The sequence below is a fragment of the Anabrus simplex genome, chromosome 2, assembly GCF_040414725.1.
Source record: "Anabrus simplex isolate iqAnaSimp1 chromosome 2, ASM4041472v1, whole genome shotgun sequence".
Lineage (NCBI taxonomy): Eukaryota > Metazoa > Arthropoda > Insecta > Orthoptera > Tettigoniidae > Anabrus > Anabrus simplex.
The window spans coordinates 444,688,214-444,704,773 of record NC_090266.1 but is presented as its reverse complement, the minus strand read 5'-3'; the positions used below and the strand labels follow the sequence as shown (position 1 = coordinate 444,704,773).

At 37.6% G+C, this 16,560-nt stretch overlaps 1 non-coding gene across 1 annotated transcript; it reads right to left on the bottom strand.

The window, feature by feature from the left end:
* Positions 1 to 8,610: 8,610 nt before the first annotated feature.
* On the bottom strand, positions 8,611 to 8,687 carry TRNAL-CAA (transfer RNA leucine (anticodon CAA)). Its single transcript has one exon. It is a non-coding gene; the product is annotated as a tRNA-Leu (tRNA).
* Between the last annotated feature and the right edge of the window lie 7,873 nt (positions 8,688 to 16,560).

The following is a 16,560-nucleotide window of genomic DNA, read 5'->3' as shown; positions in this document are numbered from 1 at the left end:
ATAACTCCTTAAACAAACGTTCTCTTAATCGCAAGATTTAGAAGGCCAATTAGTTTTGTACGTAGGACACCGAAGGTAATTACAACTCCTACTACTAACCAACTAACCCTATGACAGTATAACTCTTCAAGGGCCTTGGCCTACCAAGCGACCGCTGCTCAGCCGGAAGGCCTGCAGATTGCGAGATGTCGTGTGCTCAGCACAATGAATCCTCTCAGCCGTTATTCTCGGCTTTCTAAACCGGTGCCGCTATCTCACCGTCAGATAGCTCCTCAATTCTAATCATGTAGGCTGAATGGACCTTGAACCAGCCCTTACCTGGCCGGAGTTGAACCCGGGGCCTCCTCATAAAAGGCAGGCACGCTACCCCTACACCACAGGGCCGACTACTACTACTACTACTACTACTACTACTACTACTAATAATAATAATAATAATAATAATAATAATTATAATAATAATACTATCATTCATTCCCTCAGAAACAGTGGACGGTAAATATATCGAAAAAATTGCAGAGCTGGTGTGGGATGAGAATTTTTTTAGCTTATCGGTGGCTAATGATGCGTATATGGACGTTCCCTTTTCACTCTGATACAAGGATATAAAATGAGGCCACGATGAGAGAGAGAGAGAGAGATTGAGAGAGAGAGAGCAGGATTTATTTCTGACGAACTTTGTCTATGCAGAGTCTAGTGCTACCATGGGTCGTGACAATTCCAGCTTGTTACACTCTAATGGGAAACTCACGGATCATTTCACTAACTGCATGTTTCTCGTCGTTAAAATGTCTTCTTCTAGTAGCAAAGACGATGCCATTGTTATTGGCAATGTAGAAGAAAAGGGAACAGAACTGAGTTTACTACTTACCATAACAAGAGAAGAGTGAACTGAAATGAACTTTATGGAAGTTTTTATTATGGAATAGGACATAGCAATTGCTTAGAATAAGGGAAATATCGACATACAAAAGTGCTTCGTGTAGCGGATTTGCGCTTCTATATATATTTCAGATTATTATATTTTCCTATAACCTCTAATCTCTATGTTGTCGATGGTTAGATGTCGCTTATATTCGACTGGGTTAATGATTCATATCTTAAATAGTTCATTAGTAAATATATATATCAAAGTATCCTACATGCTGAAACCGGTTCCTCTTTCAAGCGAACACCAGGGAGAAGCTATTCAACAGATTCTCTCAAAGGATAATCGTTTAATTGTGGACTTATTTCATACTCTCCCTTGTTTTCTAGTACCGGCACTACAATAAACACTCTTAGTTGGGCTGCATATTCATTGCAAGCAACGCATATTCAAGACATTTTAATTTGGGACCACACAAAATAGTTTCTAAGAGAAAGCGTGGACAGTCCTCAGAAGCCGGTTTCGGCAATTCCAAACATTCACTTTTCGGGACAGGAAATATCGGGTGCAGCAGGCAGGCTATACATACTTTTTTCCTCTGTTTCTGATATAAGGGCAGCATTTAGCGCTCTCATATTCGTATTGTTGACAGTAAACCTACGGAAATGATAGTGAATTAGTTCGACATTCCTGGCATTTGAAAGTTCTGGCATCTGAAAGTGTTTAACTGCCGGAGGCTTAGGTCGATGCATTCACCGGTACATAATATAACGTCGGCTTACTTCTAAAACCTCGTGTGTTACAATGTTCTTCCTACCCATTACAGTCCTTAAAAATGGTCACGCCTCCCAGCCACATATTTATATGCAATCCATCAGAACCTTTTTCGAAGTGTTCATTTTCCTGTGCAAACGTGTAAAGGAAAATGGACCTTACCATACAGTATTGTAGGGATGTTATTTTCATGGCGAATGTAAACACTCCTACAGTTTAAGGTATTTAAGGTTCATTTTCCTTTAAACGTTTCCATCGGAAAATGAACTCTACGAAAATAGTTCTGATGGACTGTACATCCGTATGTGGCTGGAGGGCGTGACCAGTCTTAAGGATGAAAATGGATAGGAAGTGCATTGGGAGATACGAGGTTTACAAGTAAGCCATCGATAAACACCACGGAATAAAATTCCGACACTGCGATGGCTCTGAAGATAGCTACAATTTGTTGGGACGTCATTCTCATGTCCTTCTTTCCGTTTATGTGCCCTGTTATATTTATTTAATAATTGACCGCTGAATCAGGCCTCTACTATAATTTAAGTATCCTCAAATATTGAATGCTCAAGTGGTACTTCCACATATTGCTTTGCCAAGAAAATATTTTAAGAGCAGATATTTCAAGAATGTTAGAACTTCTTCATGACTGTGTTGGGGTGTATACATGTTCTGATGTTATTTCACGTTTTAGGCGTCCAAGAAAGTACAATAATAACGGGCAGATAACTCCGATGGCTTTTCCAAAGGAATAACGAGAATACTTAAAAGAATCGAAGATCCCGGAGGACGGACAGTTGTGTATTGCAGAGATATATTCGAAGTACAACCACTGCAGTGGTTTACGGCCTTTAGATACGTTATATGACACATTTGAGAACTGTCAAACCTCATTTCTGAATACAATCTGGGGAGCGGAAATAGGTAAGAATCTGGGACTGGAATTATATTACCGAAATTACATAGCAGTAACACCCATAAGATATGCTGGTTACGATCAGATTTGGAAGATGAGAAAGAATGATCCACCTCTATCTGAAATCGAATTGTTACAAGTCATTCAAAATTAGCTACCACCAGAAATGCAGCGAATCCTTAATTTCAGAAAAATTATAAAAGCGATTTCTAGCCGAGGTGATCTTGGGACAGCTTGATCTAACCCACGTGTAGTATTTAAGGAATGTTAGGCATCATGAACATCCCGGACATGCAGTTAATACGGTTCAGGAGGAGAATAAAATGGCGAACCAGAACGTGCAGAGAACATCATAACCGAGACCTGAGATGAAATTAAAGGAAAAGCGAGTACCACCAACTCAAGGGAGTGAGAACAGAGATTTCAGCGGTATGATCAATATTCACATCGAGAGCTTCCCTGGACGTGGAAAAATATAATGGAAGATATAGAGACAGACAGTGTCCTCAAGAGAATAACTATGGAATTAGATGGAATTGCATACATTGTCATCAACAACAGTTCCAAGGACAGCTGGAAGAAAGGCACAAGGGGTTTGTTCGCTAGGGTATTGTTCGCTATTTGTATGAGCTACGGAAGAAGAGTAATAGAAGGAGGAGAAGAATCAAAAGAAGAAGGGCATGTGGAAAGAAGCTTTGCAGAGACAGGATATGAACATGGTTTTCATAGGAACAGGAAGTCTGTTATACCAACGGGAAAATAGACGAACACACGAGATGGGCAGAAAATGAAATCCGTCAGCGCCAGTCATCGCTAGAAAGGAAAACTCTCAACACAGGAGCAATTCTCATCAGTAAAAGAGATTGCATCCCCGAGGAGCAAATTGTAAGGACGGAAGAAAATCCGAGATATTTGGAGTCATGCAAACAGTGTCAGCAGTCAGCGGATGAAGGTTTCTTTTCTTCTTTTGCTATTTGTTCGGGGCTACCACCCATGTGGATCTTTTCCCCCTACCGGAACCATATTGTATGAACCTGCGTGTATTTGGAATGGCGCTAGTGTGGAATGTTGTGTGTGAGGAAAGGAAGATTAAGGACGTCACAAAAACCCAGTCCCCAGGCCAGTGATATTAATAATTGTAATTAAAAATCCCTGACAGGCGGACCCGTTGCACCCTACACTGAGGAGCTAGACCAGCGGATGAATTTAAACAGCTATTTAAAAGCATCGTGATGGAGAACCAGGAGATATACAGATAGAACAGGATACTACGAGAAAAGCGTAGCCATTTGATGAAAGCTAAGCAGAACCTGCAGTGTTCATGATAGATAACGGTTCATTTGATGATTCTTACGGAGAAACAATATCCTACATGCTTTGAAAATGAATTTGTCGATACGTTTGGACTAGGAACCCGTTATCTAAGGTCTGCGTATGCAGAGCACCGCTATTTTAGTCTCTGGGTATGATATCGTCCCTGTTCTGCCAAAACGGCGAATGTTGCAATGCTCTTTCTATCCATTATTTCCCTTAAGACTGGTCACGCCTTCCAGCCACATATTGATATTCGGTACATGAGAACAATTTCCGTTGAGTTCATCTTCCTATGTGCATGTGTAAAGGGAAATGAACCTTACTGTACCATACTGAAGGAATGTATGTTTGCATGACATTTACCCACTCCTAGAGTGTGATGTATTTAAGGTTCATTTTCCTTTACACGAACGCATAGGAAAATGAACACAACGAAAATTGTTCTGATGGACCTCATATTGATATATAGCTGGAAGGCGTAACCAGTCTTAATGGAAATAATGGATAGGAAGAGCATTGTAACATTCGCCGTTTGGCAGAACAGGGACGATATGGTCCGTTCAGTATCGAGTCTATGCTTGGTCATTGTTTTCCTGTTATGTAAATATGTATATAATTTATTTCTGTATTCAACTTGAAATAAATAAAATCTTTCATGAAAATTCTTAAACCTATTGATATTTTGGTCGAATGTCAGGTTTCTGCTGTCTGTGTCAGAGAAAGGGCACGATTTTCTGAACTTCAAGTGGTAGAGGATCGTTCTACTAAGTCTATCTCCAAGTAGGGGCAAGCACTAACAATTTGGAGTAGTTCGGGATGGTTCGTGTTGTTCGGGAACTATTTGTGTAGAAATTGAAACCAGTCAGGCATGTTCAGAACATCAATTAGAATGACATAATGTTGAGATTATACGTGATTTACCTGGGCCAAAATGCTGTTAAAATAAGACCTATGAAATGCGCCAACTCAGCGTCGTCAGACGAATTTTCGCTAGGCCAAGGTGAAGACGCTTTCACTCAAATGTTCACTTCATTTACGATGGGAAAATTAATCTCACAAACCCTTCCAGAATATCACCTAGTATCCATGAACATAAAATTATTTTAGTAACAAAATCAGTTACATTTTAAACGGTGAAACTCTGCACGACAGCAAAATGGCTGGTACCAAGAGGTTGTGTGGCTGTACTTTGTTGACATGCATTTTGTCTAAAAAATAAAAGAGTCTGAGAGGCTACTTTTTCATCTACCGGGATTTCGCAGACTGAATCTCCGACGCCCAGTAACGCGTTTGTCGCTTCGAGTAGGGAAATCTGGACTTGGATTCATTTCGGTGGTGGTGGTTGGAACTTTGAGTTACCCTCTCACGACCAACTGACCCGGAGCTGTCTCTCACTCCCGCTTATAGCTGCAGGAGGTTCACGTGTATGTGAGACAGCACAGGCGTTAGCCGCCACAGGGCAGCGAAGAGGCCCCTTAATGATGCGCCCCTCGATGCTATTTTATTATATATATATTACAATAATACAAGACATAATAGTGCATACCCTCAACGGGTGAACAATAGAAAAAGGAGAACAAAAATAAAAGAGAAATAAATGACAATATATACAACACGTAACACCATCCGTGTAATAAAATTAAGTGCAAACAGTGTAAAGTGTTTAGTAATGCCACGATGAATATGAAGGTAAAGGTGTACCTATCAAGAGAATCGTTTGTATTGATGGATGTGGTTCAAAAAATGAAGACACCACATCCAGGTCAGCCTAGAATTTGATCTGAAAATCTGTATTTCGTACCTGTAGCGTTCCGTCAAATTTTGTCGTTATTTTGGCTGAGTAGTGTTACTCTTCAATTATTTGTTAAAGTAGATGTCAGTTTTGAGATGAAAATCAGACTGGGGACGTGTTAAATACATTCGTAACCAAGTGATTATTAACTTCACGTGGAATTCAGTGTTTCAAAATGTTGTATTTGTACTTGGCATGAAGATATTAAACCATACTGTCACTGTCCTGAAATGATACTGATGTATGTTCAGGCAACTGAACTAACATGAAGAAAGTGGTCTTATAATTTAGGTTGGCTGCACTTCGACATTAATTTCTAGTTAAAGTAGAATGTGATAGAAAAATCTCTTAAGTCATCCGACAACTGATTTCAACTTGCTTATTTTGCCAATTGTGACCCTGAAGCTGAATACGGTGCATTCCAGACTCTTACATTAGTCTTAATATCGTAACATAGCCGAGAATAGAACCCGGGTCAACTGGTTGTGAGTGTAAGTGTGAGTGTAACTGAGGTGACGACTTAAAACTCAATGGAATAAGTACGCTTTGATAATGGCGTTTTATTGGTAATGGAAGCATCTCCATTTCAATCAATTTCAAATACATGTCATACCAATTCACAGACCGTATCAACAACACTGATTACGAGACATGCTTTACAATAGTTGAGTGATGGGAAAAATTGCAGGAAAATCGTTTCAAAGTCAACTGTTATATAATTTTAACTTTCTACTTACTCCTGCCTGCACAAGTGTCAGAGAAATGTACTCACCTGAAAGAAAGAGGAAATATATTAGAGAACTGGTAAATTATGAAGTGACATGAGTGTTAACCTTGGAAACATAGCCTATATCAGATAAAATATAAAATATTCAAATTTTATCAAATGAATGAAGGTGTTTTTAAATATTTCGGAAGTGGAAATATATGAGACTTTGTGAGATATATAAATAAACAGATCTTGAAATACAATGTAGTAGTGTAGTAATGTCGTTGTACTGTAAGTTTGATCTATGTTTGAGAAGGCACGCAATCTAACCTCCAGAGAAATGTTCTCGTAGAGAAAATTAACTCCGTGTTTGTTTTGGACTGTTATAATCGAAATACCAGATGTATGCATAAGTCTTTTCCGGTTTCACTAAGAGATGGCTCCAGCGAACAGTACGCAGCGTATGAATCTGACACATACGTCAGTTTGTTCGTCTGATGTTAACCTACCAACACACAAAAGTTGAGTCCGCCAAACACTAGCGTCTGTGTTGTATCATTCAGTGATAATGACAGCTTTTTGCCCGAAAAAGGAACATTTCGATGGCTTTCTTTTAAAACCTCGTATGTCCAAATGTTCTTCCTAGCCATTATATTCCTTAAGACTGGTCACGCCTCCCGGTCATATATTTGTATGCAGTCCATCAGAATAATTTTCGTTGTGTTCATTTTCCTTTGCTGATGTCTAAAGGAAAATGGACCTTATCGTACCATATTGTAGGGATGTTGATTGCATGGCAAATTTATACACTCCTACAGTATAATGTATTTAAGGTTCATTTTCCTTTACAAGTTGGCAGAGGAAAATGACCATAACGAAAATTATTCTTTTGGACTGCATATAAATATGAGACTGGGAGGCGTGACCAGTCTTAAGGAATATAATGGATAGGAAGAACATTTGGACATTCGAGGTTTTTAAAGAAAACCATCGATTTGCGGAAAGTCATCGTTTGCTGGTAGAAACATCTGGTGAACACGCTCCATCGATTAGAACATGTGAGACATGATTTCGACAATTTAAACTTGGAGATTCCAATGTGAAAGGCATTTAATGGAATTTAATCTTTAATTTGATTTTAAAATGATCCTGGTTCTACAATATTATAAACATTATTAATTTCAAATTTATGTATTCTTGATTCGAATGCCGTATCTTTTATATTATATCTCTTACATTCTGGTAGACCAGAAAAGTAGGAAGACGAGCAATTGCAGGAGATGATGACCCAACTCAAACTCAACAGATATTGGCACAAGCATTAAATGTGTCACAAGAAACACTCAGCAGACGTTTACGTGTAATGGGGAAGATCAATAAATACGGTAAATAGGTCCCACATTATTTGAATGAACTTCAAATGGAAATTCTCGTAATAAAATTTCGTTTGTTGTTTTCAGTTTTAAACCTTGTACTTTTTCATGCCTCATAAAAGTACAATAAAATCTAATATGAGTTTTTTTTAAAGTTTTTCTGGTATTAACATATTTTTATTAATAACAATATCTTTAATTTGTTTAAAAATGATCCTGGTTCTACAATATTATCAACATTATTAATTTTAAATGGATATATTCTTGATTCGAATGCTGCATATTTTATATTAATTCTTTTATTTCTATTACTGAAATCATAATACTCAAAATTTTTAATAAATCTATCTTGTTGTTCTTTTTTTAGTTTCTGAATTTTATTGTCATTATTAATTTTCAAAAATGAAGGATTAGTTTCATTTTTATCTAAAGTGAATTCGCCGGGCTGAGTGGCTCAGACTGTTAAGTCCCTGGCCTTCTGACACCAACTTGGCAGGTTCGATCCTGGCTCAGTCCTGTGGGATTTGAAGGTGCTCAAATACGTCCGCCTCGTGTCGGTAGATTTACTGGCACGTAAAAAGAACTCCCGTGGGACTTAATTCCGGCACCTCGGCGTCTCCGAAAACCGTAAAGGAGTAGTTAGAGGGACGTAAAACAAATAATATTATTAAAAAAGTAAATTCGATCAAATCAGCTTTCATAAATTTAAGATACCTTTTCATATATTTTTTCATATTATTCATGAAGTTGATGAATATTGAATTTTCACGACCGCATTGTAATCGAAACAGTCTTTCAACGTATTAGGTCGTGTTACGTACATGTAGTACGTGTTGAAGAGATGTTAAGTACAGAAGAAGAATGGCCAGCCGGACACCAGTGGGATCCGAACCCACAACCTCCCGATTTTGCGTCGGTTGCTCTACCAGTTGAGCTATGGTGGCCTAGGCCAACTTTGTTCTGTTTGAAAGGATCTGAGCTACAGGTTCTGATGGATTGCATATAAATATGTGGCTGGGAGGCGTGACCATTATTAAGGATTGTAACGGGTACTACATGTACGTAACACGACCTAACACGTTGAAAGTCTGTTTCGATTATTCATGAAGTTGTTTATCAATATTTTACTTTTCAAACTGAAATTTTGTGTTATGACTTTAATCAAATCAACTTTCTTAAGTTGAGAGCACTTTTCAGTTTTATTTCCCATTTCAACCTCCATTTATAAGGAATGAACTTTTTTAAAATTCTGCAAATATTTCGATCATAATATCTAAAAAATATCTTAAACAATTTCTATAAATTCAATAGTCTCATTGAAACTGATTTAAAATATTGATGGCTTACTTCTAAAACCTCGTATCTCCCCATGCACTTCCTATCCATTTTCATCCTTAAGACTGGTCACGCCCTCCAGCCACATACGGATGCACAGTCCATCAGAACTATTTTCGTAGAGTTCATTTTCCGATGGTAACGTTTAAAGGAAAATGAACCTTAAATACGTTAAACTGTAGGAGTGCGTACATTCGCCATGAAAACATCCCTACAATACTGTATGGTAAGGTCCATTTTCCTGTACACGCTTGCACAGGAAAATGAACACTACGAAAAAGGTTCTGATGGATTGCATATAAATATTTGGCTGGGAGGCGTGACCATTGTTAAGGATTGTAATGGGTAGGAAGAACATTGTAACATACGAGGTTTTAGAAGTAAGCCGACGATATATTCCTTAAATAGTTTTTTTCCTTTTCAATTATCTCTGAAGGTTTGATCTGTAAAAAAATCATTCCATAAATCAATTCTTCTTTGAAAGATAATAACAATAATATTATGCTTTATATTTTATAAATCAGCTATTTTTGTAATCAAAAACTTATAAGGTAAAGCTTTACTTCTATAAGTGTCTTTGAAAATTTCAAATAATTCCTCAATTTTAATTCTCACACAACGATTATCTATTAACTCCAACAAGTTTATAAGTTATTTATTTACCTGTATATTTATTAATAAACTTTGAAAATATTCGTTCAATTTAATTTCCATTAGTAGCATCTTTGCTCACATTTAATAAACTTTTACGAAAACAATATTTTCTGTACGATTGTGTTTTGTGCTTACTATTTTTTATATCTGGATCACAGACATAACATCTATTACTTAATTTGGTATTGTTTCCCCAGTTATTACATAATTGCAGAATTTCCAAATGTTCTTCTTGTTCTGTTTGTGGTGGTTCTCTCATTATCTCTTCTATTGCAAAAATACGATCAGATTAGTTAATATTATAGTAATTTTAACTTTATACTGAGTTCCCCCTCCTCTGCGAACCATGTGACCTCGCCGCGGTGGGGAGGCTTGCGTGTTCCAATGATACAGATAGCCGAGCCGCAGGTGCAACCATATCGGATTGGTATCTGTTGAGAGACCAGACTAACGAATGGTCCATCGAAAGGGTGGTAGCAGCCTTTCGGTAGTTGCAAGGGTGGCAGTCTAGATGATTGACTGATACAGCCTTGTAATAATACTCAACATGGCTTTGCTGTGTTGATACTGCTACACGGCTGAAAGCAACGGGAAACTACAGCAGTAACTAAATCCCGTGGACATGCAGCTCTCTCTGTATGAATGATGTACTGATGATTGCTCCCTCCCGGGTAAAATATTCCGGCGGTAAACTAGTCCCCCATTCGGATCTCTGGGTGGAGACTACACGAGAGGGGGCGATCATCAGGAAGATGGATACTGACATTCTGCGAGTCGGAGCGTGGAATGTTAAGTAGTTTGAATCGTTTTGGTAGGTTAGAGAATCTGAAAAGGGAGATGGAAAGGCTAAAGTTAGATGTAGTTGGTATAAGTGAAGTACGTTGGCAGGAAGAACAGGATTTTTGGTCAGGCGACAACCGAATTATCAACACGAAATCAAACAGGGGAAATGCAGGAGTTGGTTTAATAATGAATAAGAAAATAGGGCAGCACGTAAGCTACTATGACCAGCATAGTGAAAGAATTATTGTCGTCAAGATAGACACCAAACCAATGCCCACCACAATAGTGCAGGTCTATATGCCTTCTAGTTCAGCAGATGATGAAGAAATTGAAAGAATACATGAGGAGATAGAAGATTTAATACAATATGTAAAAGGTGATGAGAATCTAATTGTGATGGGAGACTGGAATGCAGTGGTAGACCAAGGAAGAGAAGGTAGTAGAGTAGAAGAATTTCGATTGGGGCAAAGGAACGAATGAGGAATTCGGCTGGTTGAATTCTGCACTGATCATAATTTAGTCCTTGCCAATACTTGGTTCAAACACCACAAACGACGGCTGTATACGTGGACGAGACCTGGAAACACTGGAAGGTATCAAATAGACTTCATTATGATTAGGCAGAGATTCAGAAATCAGGTGTTGGATTGCAAAACTTTCCCAGGAGCAGACGTGGACTCTGACCACAACTTGTTGGTCATGAAATGCCATCTGAAGTTGAAGAAATTGAAGAAAGGAAAGAATGCAAAAAGATGGGATCTAGACAAGTTGAAAGAAAAGAGTGTGAGGGATTGTATCAAGGAACATGTGGCACAAGGACTAAATGAAAAGGCTGAAGGAAACACTGTAGAGGAAGAGTGGGGAGTCATGAAAAACGAAGTCAGTAGGGCTGCTGAAGAAATGTTAGGAAGGAAGAAAAGATCAACTAAGAATCAGTGGATAACTCAGGAGATACTAGACCTGACTGATGAACGACGAAAATACAAGAATGCTAGAAATGAAGAGGGCAGAAAAGAATACAGGCGATTAAAGAATTAAGTGGATAGAAAGTGCAAGGTAGCTAAGGAAGAATGGCTGAAGGAGAAGTTCTAGGATGTCGAAGGCTGTATGGTCCTGGGAAAGGTAGATGCTGCCTACAGGAAAATCAAGGAAACATTTGGAGAAAGGAAATCTAGGTGCATGAATATTAAGAGCTCAGATGGAAAGCCACTTCTAGGGAAAGAAGACAAAGCAGAAAGATGGCAGGAGCATATCCAACAGTTGTATCAAAGTAAAGATGTAGATAATTTGGTTCCCATTTTCACACCAGGCAAATGCTGGGGCTGTACCTTAATTAAGGCCACGGCCGCTTCCTTCCAACTCCTAGGTTTTCCTATCCCATCGTCGCCATAAAACCTATCTGTGTCGGTGCGACGTAAAGCCCCTAGCAAAGGAACAAAAAAAATAATTTGGTTCTGGAACATGAAGAGGCTGTTGATGCTGATGAAATGGGAGACCCAATTTTGAGGTCAGAGTTTGACAGAGCTGTGAGTTACCTAAATAGGAACAAGGCACCTGGAATTGATGAAATATCCTCTGAATTACTGACTGCTTTAGGAGAAACCAGCATGGCAAGGTTATTTCATTTAGTGTGCAAGATGTATGAGACAGGAGATGTCCCATCCGATTTTCGGCAGAATGTTGTTATACCTATTCCCAAGAAAGCCGGTGCTGACAGGTGTGAAAACTACCGCACCATTAGTTTAGTATCTCACGCCTGCAAAATTTTAACACGTATTATATACAGAAGAATGGAAAAACAAGTTGAAGCTGAGTTGGGAGAAGATCAATTTGGCTTCAGAAGAAATGTAGGAACACGTGAAACAATCCTGACTTTACGTCTGATCTTAGGGGATCGAATCAAGAAGGACAAGCCCACGTACATGACATTCGTAGATCTAGAAAAGGCATTCGATAATGTTGATTGGACCAAGCTATTTATGATTCTGAAGATGATAAGGATCAGATACTGAGAACGAAGAATTATCTACAATCTGTATAAAAATCAGTTTGCAGTGATAAGAATCGAGGGCTTAGAAAAAGAAGCAGCAATCCAGAAACGAGTGAGGCAAGGCTGCAGTTTGTCCCCTCTCCTTTTCAATGTTTACATAGAACAGGCGGTAAAGGAAATCAAAGAGGAATTTGGAAAGGGAATCACAGTCCAAGGAGAGGAAATCCAAACCTTGAGATTTGCCGATGATATTGTTATTTTATCTGAGACTGCAGAAGATCTCGAGAAGTTGCTGAATGGTATGGATGAAGTCTTGGGTAAGGAGTACAAGATGAAAATAAATAAGTCCAAAACAAAAGTAATGGAGTGTAGTCGAACGAAGGCAGATGATGTAGGAAATATTAGATTAGGAAACGAAGTCTTGATGGAAGTAGATGGATATTGTTACTTGGGTAGTAAGATACCTAACGATGGCAGAAGTAAGGAGGACATAAAATGCAGACTAGCACAAGCAAGGAAGAGCTTTCTTAAGAATAGAAATTTGCTCACTTCAAACATTGATATCGGAATTAGAAAGATGTTTTTGAAGACTTTCGTGTGGAGCGTGGCATTGTATGGAAGTGAAACATGGACGATAACTAGCTCAGAAAGAAAGAGAATAGAAGCTTTTGAAATGTGGTGTTACAGAAGAATGATGAAGGTGAGATGGATAGATCGAATCACGAATGAAGAGATACTGAATCGAATTGTTGAGAGGAGATCGATTTGGCTAACTTTGACGAGGAGAAGAGAGAGACTGATAGGACACATGTTGAGACACCCAGGACTTGTTAATTTGGTTTTTGATGGAGGTGTAGGGGGTAAGAACGGTAGGGGTAGACCGAGGTATGAATATGACAATCAGATTAGAGCAGATGTAGGAAGCAATAGTTACGTAGAAATGAAAAGGTTAGCACAGGATTGGGTGGCATGGAGATCTGCATCAAACCAGTCTATGGATTGTTGACTCAAACAACACTGAGTTCCCAAACGTCTCAATTTTCCTATTTTTAGCGCTTAATTTTTCTTCTGTTTGATAAGGTTTTCGTAATATTAGATTAATTAATTCATCCTTGCTCAACTTAGATCAACCTTTGTATTTCTTTTCTTAACAGATTTTTCGTAACTCTGACACAGTCTTTTTGTTTACTCCAGCTTCCATACATACATACATACATACATAATCATTAAAGACTCTTTTCGATGGGTTTCTTTTAAAACCTCGTATGTCCAAATGTTCTTCCTAGCCATTATATTCCTTAAGACTGGTCACGCCTCCTGGTCATATATTTGTATGCAGTCCATCAGAATAATTTTCGTTGTATTCATTTTCCTTTGCTAATGTCTAAAGGAAAATGGACCTTACCGTACCGTATTGTAGGGACGTTGATTGCATGGCAAATATATACACTCCTACGTATAATGTATTTAAGGTCCATTTTCCTTTAAAAATTGGCAGATGAAAATGACCATAACGAAAGTTTTTCTTTTGGACTGCATATAAATATGAGACTGGGAGGCGTGACCAGTCTTAAGGAATATAATGGATGGGAAGAGTATTCGGACTTACGAGGTTTTTAAAGAAAGCCATCGTTATGCCTTTCAGCGTTCAGTCTGCAAACATCTGAATTTACTAAAGGTCGCCACAATCATCTATTAGCAACCCATGCTGTGGCCTCATTTAGTTCTACACCTCTTAAATCGTTATAAGTAGAGTCTAACGATCGTCATCTTGCTGTACCTCTCATCTTCTTACCCTCCATGAGAAGCCCGTTATTCTCCTAGGCAACCTATCCTCTTCCTTGAATTAAGTGGCACATCATCTGGTTTAGAAAAAAGATTGAATGTTCCATTGCGAGATGAATTTAATAAAGTTTGATTAATAGGATTTTATTCAACTTTCTAACTACCAATATTACAACAAAAAATAATAGATTACACCATGAAAAAGTATTAGATATGATAACTGAAATACGTATTCCACCAGGACAATTTAATGCAAAAAATTTACAAAATGGTATTCAAAGTGAAGAACCTAAGCTAAGTATTGAACAAAATAAAATTCTAAACAAATTGGGATTAATTAGTGATTATAAAATATATCGTCGCTGCCGAGACAAAACCTCCTATGTGAAATATTTTATATTAGAACTTTGACCGGTAAGGTTCTGTCATTTAAGGTGCAATATTGTGTGAATACTGTCACGGCATTCTCGCTCTTCATAATGTACGTGCTGCGGGTCAGTATATCTCCAAAAATGTTATCACAAAGGAGGTTTTGTCCCGGCAAGGACGATATTTTGATGAAGAAAAAGTATTTGTTCAATTTTAGGTTTTAACAACTAAATTTCAGAACCAAAAAACAAAACACTTGCTCACAACTTACCAAAAATAACTCCTTTTGAAATGATTAAAATCCATTTCAATTATTGATGGTATGTTTGTAAAAGTTTCTGAGCATTTTCACCGTCAAACAAATATAATTCCTTTTTTAAACCTGATTTAATGTTTGGTACACCAATCATTTTAGAACCAAATATCCAATATTTAATTCAGTTTTCGATAAAATTCAAAACTTAAATACTATAACCAATGAACATGATGAAATAAGGTATTTTAATGGTGCAAAAATAACAGTCATTAAAGAAATGAAAAACACTGTAAAATATTAGAAATGTTTAAATTTTTTGTAATGAATGGCAGTCATTTCCAATCAATGAAAAAACTAAAAATAATTTTAAATTACCTAAGAAGGATGTATAAATAGATTTTAAAGTTGGAGATGGTTGGATTTATAACAATGCCTATTAAATTTCTTACTTCCGATGCGACTCATCTAGATGGGACTGATTATTATGAATATGAAGGGATGTTAAATGTTAAAATAATTGTTAATTTTCCCTCTCAGCTATGGAAAACAGTAGCTATAAACAAGCGTAGATGTACTATATGTCGAACTCTTCAAGTTTCTTACCTCCTGACGTCCGCTCAAAGTGATAATCTGATGTTTGAAGGTAATTTTATTAATATTAATAAACTGCAGAAAAAGTCAAATCAGGTCTTATATCCAATAACACTCTTCGGCGGATTTTTAAATTATTATAAAGAAGTAATTTGGGAAGGCGTTATGTCGTCGGCTTACTTCTAAAACCTCGTGTGTTACAATGTTACTTCAGCTTCCATACATACATACGTACATACATACATAATCATTAAAGACTCTTTTCGATGGGTTTCTTTTAAAACCTCGTATGTCCAAATGTTCTTCCTACCCATTATATTCCTTAAGACTGGTCACGCCTCCCAGCCACATATTTATACGCAATCCATCAGAACCTTTTTTCGTAGTGTTCATTTTCCTATGCTGGCGTGTATAGGAAAATGGACCTTACCACACCGTATTGTAGGGATGTTGTTTTCATGGCGGATTTAAACACTCCTACAGTTTAATGTACTCAAGGTTCATCTTCCTTTGCACGTTACCATATGAAAATGAAACAATGAAAATTGTTCTGATGGACTGTACACCCGTATGTGCCTGGGAGGCGTGACCAGTTTTAAGGAAGAAAATGGATGGGAAGTGCATTGGGTGATACGAAGTTTTAGAAGTCAGCCATCGATATGTTACTTTTACTTGGAGCCAAATTGTACTAGATGGTTTTATATAAATGGTTCACTAAAATGCAGAATGAGTTGATATCGCTGAAACTAAGCCTAAAGAAGGAAAAGTTACTCTAAATTCGTTTAAAATAAGAATAGCCCTTGTTAAATACGAACCAGCTTATGAGAAGGAAGAAAAGACAGCAATCCTAAAATAACCAAAAAGCTATATCATTCTATAATCTACAAACTCAAGAAATTTCTGGCGTTAGTGGAAAAGTAGAAATTCGAAATAGATATTACAAATTACTACAATTCAATGCAATTTGATATGCCGGATTTGATTTTTGTTGTGTTTCAGATTAATAGAAAAGGTAACCAGCATCGAGGTTCTTCAAAATTTGACCACGTTCAAC